Raw genomic sequence first — 9,619 nt, 5'->3', positions numbered from 1 at the left:
TTGAAGATTCTCCACAACTTAATTGGAGTCCCCAAGAACACCACAAAGATGCCACAAAGGCCACTAAGCCGTCTAGGGTCCAAAGACCCAAGAGAAACAACCTTCTTGCTTTCACTTCCACGAATCACCGTGGAGAACTCAAACCGATGCACCAAATAATGCAATGGCAAGAACACCACAAAGATGCTCAAGTCCTTCTCTCTCAAATTCCAACAAAGCTACAAAAGCTATTGGGGGAATAAGAGAGGAAGAACAAAGGAATTCACAAAGAACACCAAGATCAAGATCTAGAGAGTTCCACTCACAAAGAGATGGATTTGATTGGTAGAAATGTGGATCTAGATCTCCTCTCTCTTTTCCCTCAAATGGGGGCAAGAATCATGGAGGGATTGAGAGATAGAGCAAACTTCTCTAGTTCAACAATCGAGGAGAGAGAGAGAGAGTGAGCGAAGCCCCAGCCCAAGGAGGAAGAAGGGGGTATTTATACCCCCCAAGAAAATCGAGCCGTTGGGCAAATCCAGGGCTGGATAATCCGGCCTAAGTTGGGGCCGGATAATCCGGCCCCCCCAAAAAGTCCGGCCCTGGGGAAAATCCAGTCAAAAGTCCGGCCAAAAATCTGGCCTCATGCCAGGGTAGAACTGAGCCGAAACATCTTGAGTCCTTAGCCAAATATTGGGGGCCGGATATTTTGCAAATATCCGGCCCGTATTATCCGGCCAAAAATCTCCGGCCTGGGGAATTTCTTGTCAAAAGTCCGGCAATATAACTGGGGCAGTACTGAGCCGAAAAGCCACGAGTCCTTAGCCAAATTTCAGGGGCCGGATATTTGGGAAATATCCGGCCCGGAAAATCTGGCCTGCTGATGTAAAACTGCTAACTTGTAAAATCCAAAACAAAAGATTGGTAGCTCCGAATAGAGTGAAACCAATTTTGTTGGAAATAGGACGACAAGCGCTTACCCAACAAAAAGTTAAAATATGGAAACTAGTGGGGGTTGATTTTCTATTATATTTAGAGGTGCAACACCTCAACATGAGAAACCGAGAAAATCACCAAACTCGAAAACTCAATAAGTGGTCTATGCAAAATCCGTTTTCGATGAACTGGAGCTTGTCATGAGAATAAGAACAAGCTCTAAAACATCACATGGATAAGATCCAAATAACAACCAAGAAATATGATGCAAGGATGCAAAGGTTTGAGCTCTCTCCGAACGATATGATCGAGTTACTCACTCGAGAGCCCTCTTGATAGTACGGCAACTAAACTATAAACCGGTATCCAACTACACCATGATGAAAGGATCGTATGCCGCACCTAGAGGGGGGGTGAATAGGTGCTAACCAATTTTTAGTTCTTTTTCAATTTAGGCTTGACACAAAGGTAAATTCTCTAGATATGCAACTAAGTGAATTTACCTATATGACAAGATAACCAACTAAGCAAGATATAGCTACGCAATATAAGAGATATAATAGGATAGAGGTAACCGAGAGTGGAGCACGCGATGACACGGAGATGATTCCCGTAGTTCCCTTCCTTTGCAAGAAGGTACGTCTACGTTTGGAGGAGTGTGGTTGCTACGAAAGCCAAACCAACAGCCACGAAGGCTTCACTCAGATCTCCGGTGAGCAACGCCACGGAGGCCTAGCCACTTCCACTAAGGGATTTCCTCGAGGCGGAAACCGGGCCTTTACAAGGTTCTTGGGGCACACATCCACAACTGAATTGAAGGCTCCCAAATCTGTAACAATACAACAATCAACAACAACACATCAACACAAATCAACTAGGGAACCAAATAGGAACACTAGCATGAGATCCCTCAAACAAATGAGGGGGAAATGTAAATCGCTTCGGTGAGGATGTAGATTGGTGTCTTCTCCTTCGAATCTCCAAAGATCAAGAGCTTTGGTTGGGGGAGGAAGGAGATCTTGCAAATCTTGTGTTCTTGAGGTGGCTCTAATGGTGGTGAAGCTTGGCAGATTTTTTGTGCAATGATTGAGCAAAGGAGGAAGGAAGAAGAAGGGGGGTATAAATACCCCTCTCCAAAATCCAGCCGTTGGGGCTTCCGGGGGGCAGATACCCCCCCCCCCCCCCCCGGATAATCCGGACTCCGGGACAAAACCAGGAGAATATCCGGCCAAATGTCCGGCCCCTATCCATACTTGCTTTTATTCAGGTCCTTAGCTATTTTCGAGGGGGGCGGATATTTTGGAAATATCCGGCCCGGATAATCCGGCCCTGGGACAAAACCGGCAAATATCCGGGCAAATGTCCGGCCCTATCCAGAAGCATACTGAGCCACAATTCCTCAAGTCCTTAGCCGAAAACTAGGGGCCGGATATTTTGGAAATATCCGGCCCGGATTATCCGGCATGATGATCCTTTTGCTGCTTCTTTTTGACATGACTAACCACATCCAACACACATATAAATGTATCTATATAAACCCTGTACCACTTAGACAAATATTAGTGTATCACATACATTGACATCAAACACACAAAACATAATATGAGAGATGTTCTTTCAATCTCCCCCTTTTTGGTGTTTGATGACAATATACGGATTTGCAAGAGAATCACTATAGAGACAAGCATGATGGCAAAACATAGAGGCACTCCCCCTACATGTGTGCATGTAAGTAATTTGCATTTGAATACAAATACACAACACATAGGTGCGAGGTGCCTCAACACAAGAGGTATCCAACATGAGCTCTAACAAGAGACATAGACATATATGAAGTTGAGATAGGATGCTAGAAATCATACCCATGTGTAGATATATAATACGGAGATATAGCATCACACATAATATAATAGCCTTGATCTCAACATATAGAAATCCGAAAACCATAACAATGTCTCACACCACATAGCACATAGTTTTAAACGGAACACAAACAAACCAAATAGTTCAAATAAGAGGGAACACAAGCAATAGAAGAATGATACACGCATATGCTTGTGCCCAAACCATGCAAATCCCCGAGAGAAGTCCTAATAGAACACTTCTCCCCCTTTGGCATCGAGACGCCAAAAAGGGGACAAGTGTGATGCTACTCGCCCCATGGGAATCACTCGGAGGCATCTTCATCATCGGACTGGTACGCCGCTTCCTCATCTTCATCTTCAGTGTCAGGGGCATCCGGAGAGTGGCGAGTGAGGTTGGACCTTTGAATGCAATCATCAAGATCACTCCACGGAACCTGTGAAGAATGCCACCCACTGTAACCTGGGTGAACTGGAGGCTGAGGTGGGGTTCCTTGCTCACCACTGAGCTTATGCAGAATGACCGCCTGAGTATGCTTAATCTCAGAACGCTCTCGGCTGGCCGCATAGTTCTCCTTATGGATCTCAATGTTCATGTAGAGGATGTGACGCTGAAACCAACTAAGCCTGCTCACTTGTTTCTTCATAGCCGGGAGGTCAGCATGGCGAGCAGGAGCAAAACCACTAGAACGAGCATCACCCATGAAGGAGTCAGGTGTAGGTGCAGCAGAAGAGACTGGCTTAAGCTTGTAAGGCTTCTTGACATAGTGCTTCATCAATGGGTACCCGCTCAAGTCTTCACCATCCAAGGCCACAGAGTTGTTGATGAGGAGCTGGATATATGGTGCATAAGGTATGGTGGTCCGGGAGACCATGGCATCATGAATCTCATTGAAGATGAAGTCCATGACATCAATAGTGTAGTTACGTTCCTCATTAATATCACGAGCACACCTAAAGCTGAGGTGCATAAGATCCACAAGGGTTCCCCGGAGTGCATCATTGTCACCACCACTTAGAGAAATGGTGGCCCGAAAGAACTTGAGTAACTGACCATAGATGGGAAGCAGCCCCTTGGAAGCACCAACTTTTCCAGCTGAGGTATAGAGATCAAACAACACATTCTTATCTGCCCTCTGTGGTCCATGGAGGCGACGACCTCCTCCTGCAGGAAGTCCAAGAATACCAGCAAACCGGCGCAAGGTTGCCCTACAGTGAGTGGAGCCAGACATCCATTCCATAGTGCGGTCCTCATCTTTCTGGATGGCCAAAGTGGCAAAGAATTGCTTCACCAACTCTGGACTATAGTCACATTGAATCTTCATGATATCCTTCAAGCCCAACCTGCCAGCTACCCAGATTGCATCTTCAAAATGATTGTTGACTGCCAGAAGGTCCACATCGATAGCTTGCATGGGTCTCAGATTCTTCATGGGCTCATAAATGTCCTTGTAGATGAACTCCTGCTCCATGCACCAGAATTTCCTGCCCTCTGTCTCTTCATCCCTTGGGAGGTCTTCATACCAGTTCTTCATGCGGATAGCGGAATAAGTGACAATGTCCATGGTCTTGTAGTTTTCCCTTGTAGCCTTGTTCTTATGCCTAGATGCTGAGGACTTGCGAGGAGCGTTGGGCGCGAACTCATCACTTGACCGATCACCCCTTGGGCGTCTCCGAGCACCCCGAGAAACATGACCTGTGAATAGCAAAGGCGGATAGCAAAGAGAAGATAATGCTCATAAGTCATGTATGATACAGTAATGTACTCTAGAAACATACTATAAGTCGGTACAAGTCTAGACAAGATAGATTGAAACCAAACTGCAGCGGCGATGAGGCTACAGGCCGGATAATCCGGTGTCCCCTGGGGGCGGATAATCCGGCCAGGCCGGATAATCCGGTCTTCGTGGGGGCCGGATAATCCGGCCCTTCGAATCTTGCAGTTCTTCCAATCAAAAGCTTGTCTATGACCAGTTCGGCCTCATAGCATGCAAGAGGAGTATACTACACACGATTTGGAACAACTAGACACCATCTCCACCAAGAAAATAGCACATACAAATCACAACACCTAGGGTTAGGGATTGTGAGTCATACCCGCATCCATTGTGGAAGCCGCTTGGAGGAGAGGGTAGCTAGGGAGGAGAGGCACCCGATCCACCCAAAAACTCCGAGAGGGAGCGGACGGGGCGACTCCAGCGAGGAGGAGGAGCTCTGGCGGCTGAGGAGGAAGAAGAGGGCGCGTGGGGGAACTGATTGCAGTGGCAACTGTCCTCCCCGCGGCCTCTCTTAGTCCTCCCACAAATCGCCCAGGCCGGATAATCCGGCCCAAAGTAGGGGCGGATAATCCGGCCCAGCCGGATATTCCGGGGTGCCAGGGGGCCGGATTATCCGGTTTTCTGGAAAATTCCAGAACACCGGAAATTATGCCTATCTTTAGTTGGTTATTTGCGTGAACCCATATGTGGTGCAATAATGTATCATGTCACATATAAGATGCATATTTACCAATAAGATGGGGCAACCTAGATCATCCAACCGAGAAACCTCAAACTCCAAGTTTTTACCAAACATGACAAATGAGCAAGATGGAAGTGGCTTATAGGAGAATGTAGGCTTAGGTTTAGAGGGTACAGACTGTTAATGGTACATGATCACTCAAGTTTGCAAGATATGAGCAAATAAGGCCAAACTAGAGTGATTTCCCATAAGAACATGGAGTTGTCAAATAAAAAGCGATAAGATCCAAATAACTCCAACTCTTCTCAAAGAAGAGTGTGGTGGCCTAGACCACCATATATGAGTGTTGTGTCATGGCACCGCGAAGATATATGTTGGGTCCAAGCCACTACTCATCATTGAAGCTCATATATCAACATATGATATAAAGAGAATGATTTCTTAATGTTGGCATTATGGGGGGAGGGATAGCTCAATAATCAATAACTTAAACCGCACTCCCCCTATTTCCATGCCCACATCTAAACCAAATAAAGTTTTGAGACAAAGGTGTGTTTGCAAGATGGTCAAGCTATACTCCTTGAATCAATGATATTTAGCTCATTCCTCAAATAAGTGAACCTTGCTTCATCAAGAGGCTTCGTGAATATATCGGCGAGTTGATCTTTGGTAGGAACATAGATAAGCTCAATATCACCACGGGCAACATCATCCCTAATGAAATGATTCCGGATCTCAATATGCTTTGTTCTTGAATGTTGCACCGGATTATAGGCAATCTTGATGGCACTTTCATTGTCACATAATAGAGGCACTTTGTCACAAATGACACCGTATTCCTTTAAAGTTTGCCTCATCCATAACAATTGAGTGCATCCACTTGCGGCGGCAACATATTCGGCTTCGGCGGTGGAGAGAGATATACAATTTTGCTTCTTAGAAGACCAACACACCAAGGACCTACCAAGAAATTGGCAAGCCCCGGAAGTTGATTTCCTATCATCCTTGTCTCCCGCCCAATCCGCATCGGTGTATCCATTGAGAATAAAACTTGAGCCTTTGGGGTACCAAATACCATATCTTGGGGTATCAACCAAATACCAAAAGATTCTCTTGAGAGCCATCATGTGGCTCTCCTTAGGAGAAGCTTGATACCTTGCGCACACACACCAACACTCAACACTATGTCCAGTCTAGATGCACAAAGGTAAAGCAAGGATCCAATCATGGAGTGATATACCTTTTGATCCACCTCTTTACCATTGGGATCAAGTGCAAGATGACATTTAGTAACCATAGGAGTGGCTACACCCTTCATCTCGGTCATCTTGAACCTCTTGAGCATGTCTTGGAGATATTTTGCTTGGTTGATGAAGGTTCCTCCCCTCAATTGATTGATCTCAAATCCATGGAAGAACTTCATCTCTCCCATCATAGACATCTCAAACCTATCGGTCATAAGCTTTGAGAATTCATCATTGAAAGCTTTGTTAGTAGAGCCAAAGATAATATCATCAACATATAATTGGCAAACGAAAAGCTCCCCATTGACCCTCTTAGTAAAAAGAGTGGGATCGATTCACCCAACATCAAACCTACGGTCTACCAATAATTCTTTAAGGTGCTCATACCTAGCTCTAGGAGCTTGTTTGAGACCATAAAGAGCTTTATCAAGCTTATAGATATGGTTAGGGAAGTTGAGATCCTCGAACCCTGGGGGTTGCTTAACATAAACCTCTTCATGCAAAGGACCATTAAGAAAAGCACTTTTCACATCCATTTGTTGTAACTTAAAGTTATGATGCGATGCATAAGCAAGAAAGATATGGATGGACTCAAGGGGAGCCACGGAAGCATAGGTTTCTCCAAAGTCAATTCCCTCAACTTGAGAGAACCCTTGAGCCACCAATCTTGCCTTGTTCCTCACAACATTTCCAAACTCATCTTGCTTGTTCTTGAATATCCATTTAGTGCCAATAACATTGCGGCACCCCTTTGGCTTCTCTACTAAGGTCCATACTTTGTTGCGCTTGAAGTTGTTGAGTTCTTCGTGCATAGCTTCCAACCAATCCGAATCTTCAAGGGCTTCAAATACTTTCTTGGGTTCCACTAAGGAGATATAAGCATGATGATTGCTAAAGTTAGCCAATTGCCTTCTTGTGGAAACCTTTGCCCTTACATCACCAAGAACCTTGTCATGTGTGTGTTCAAGACGCTCAAGTTGCCTTTCTCTTCTTGCTAGACGACGGGCCTCGATCTCCTCCTTGGTTCTTCTGCGCCTTGGAGGTGTCACTTGATCAATTTGATCATTTGGGTCCCCGTCTTGACCTTCAACTTGAGCAACTTCAATTTCTTGAGTGTGCTCAATCTCATGTGCTTGATCTTGGACATCATTTGGTGCGGAGCAAATATCAAATGGATACTCGTCGGAGCCATCATGAATTCTTGGTTGATCTTGTCCTTGATCTTGCACACAAGAGGGAGGGTTTTGTTCTTGTTCTTGGGTTGGTGCATCATTTGCTTCACTTGATGGGGTTTGTTGATTTTGAGAAGATGAGGGCTCCACCGTGGTAGAGCATAGTCCTTCCCGAGACGCCACACCGTGTCCCTCAACGGGGCGGAAAAATCCCACACCCATTCTTACTATGGCATCTTGAGGTATTTCATCATCTGCACATACATCAACTTGCCCCACTTGGGAGCCATCATTTTCTTCGAACTTCACACTACTAGATTCGATGATAATCCCGGGGGATATATCAAAGATTCTATAAGTGTGAGATTCGGCACCGTAACCAACAAATATACCCTCCAAAGCTTTAGGAGCAAATTTAGATAAACAGACCCCTTTGATTTTGTAGAAACACTTACACCCGAACACCTTGAAGTATGAGATATTAGGCTTGTTCCCGGTGAGTATTTCATATGGAGTCTTGTTCAAGCCCTTGCGGAGATAGAGTCGGTTAGAGGAGTGACAAGCGGTGGAAATGGCTTCGGCCCAAAAGTTATAGCGGGATTTATATTCCGCCATCATAGATCTTGCCATATCCATAAGAGTCTGGTTCTTCCTCTCCGCAACACCATTTTGTTGAGGGGTGTAAGCAGCGGAATATTGATGTCGAATCCCCTCTTCACTAAGAAAATCATTGAGTGTATAGTTCTTGAACTCGGAGCCGTTGTCACTTCTTATTGCCATAATGAGGAGGTTGTGTTGGCGTTGCACCTCGGTAGCAAAGTCAATGAATATTTGTTGAGTCTCATCTTTCGTCTTGAGAAAGTACACCCAAGTGTATCTTGAGTAGTCATCAACAATCACCAAGCAATGTTTCTTCGCACCAAGACTTGCATGAGTAACGGGACCAAAGAGATCCACATGAAGGAGCTCCAAGATCCTCTTGGAAGAGATGATGGTCTTGCTTGGATGCGGAGAGTCATGCATTTTGCCTTCAACACAAGCCCTACAAACACGATCTTTGGCAAAAGACACATTTTCCATTAGTCCCACAATATGGTTCCCCTTGTGAAGACTTTGCAAAGTTCTCATGTTGACATGGGCTAGGCGGCGATGCCACAACCAACCCACGTCCGCCTTTCCGAATAGGCACATCGCACTTGTCGTGGTGGTCCCCGAAAAGTCCACCACATACAAGTTGTGTTCGCGATACCCAACGAAAGCGACTTTTAGAGTCTTGCTCCACAAGAGGACCACAATATCATTATCAATAAAGACGGCGAAACCCATCTTGCCAAGGGCGGAAACGGAAAGCAAATTGTAACCAAGGGTTTTGACAAGCATGACATCCACAAGAGTAATGTTGTGTGCAACCACAACCTTGCCAAAACCCAATACCTCGGATGTAGAATTATCGCCAAAGGAGACGGTGATATCATTTATGTTGGGCCTCAACTCCTTGACGAGGTTCTTGCCGCCGGTCATATGACTTGTACATCCACTATCAAGTACCCATTTTGAACCTTCGGCGGCATAGTCCTACATGAGATCAATTCTTGGATTTAGGTACCCATTTCTCAATGGGTCCTCTTTTGTTAGCAACAAGGGTCTTTGGAACCCAAATAGACCAAGCAACATAACCATCATATGGACCAACATATTTAGCATAAACATCACCATAATAATCTTTAAAAAAAACATAGTGAGGGTTCTCAATTCCCGCACCATCATCATTAATGGTTTTGCCCTTTCGAGTTTCACCATTAGTGGTGGATTTCTCATGTGCGGGCTTGGCCTTTTTCTTGTTTGCCTTTTTAGCCTTGGCATTAAAACCAAGTTCCTCCTTCCCATTGTTTGACCTTTTCTTACTCAAAAGATCATCCAAGGAAAGTTTACTTTGGGGAGAGGAGGCCTTAGCAAGTTCATCCTT

The sequence above is a fragment of the Lolium perenne genome, chromosome 2 (assembly GCF_019359855.2).
Source record: "Lolium perenne isolate Kyuss_39 chromosome 2, Kyuss_2.0, whole genome shotgun sequence".
In the NCBI taxonomy this organism is placed as follows: domain Eukaryota; kingdom Viridiplantae; phylum Streptophyta; class Magnoliopsida; order Poales; family Poaceae; genus Lolium; species Lolium perenne.
The sequence above is the reverse complement of the archived record's forward strand: the minus strand, read 5'-3'. Positions refer to the sequence as shown.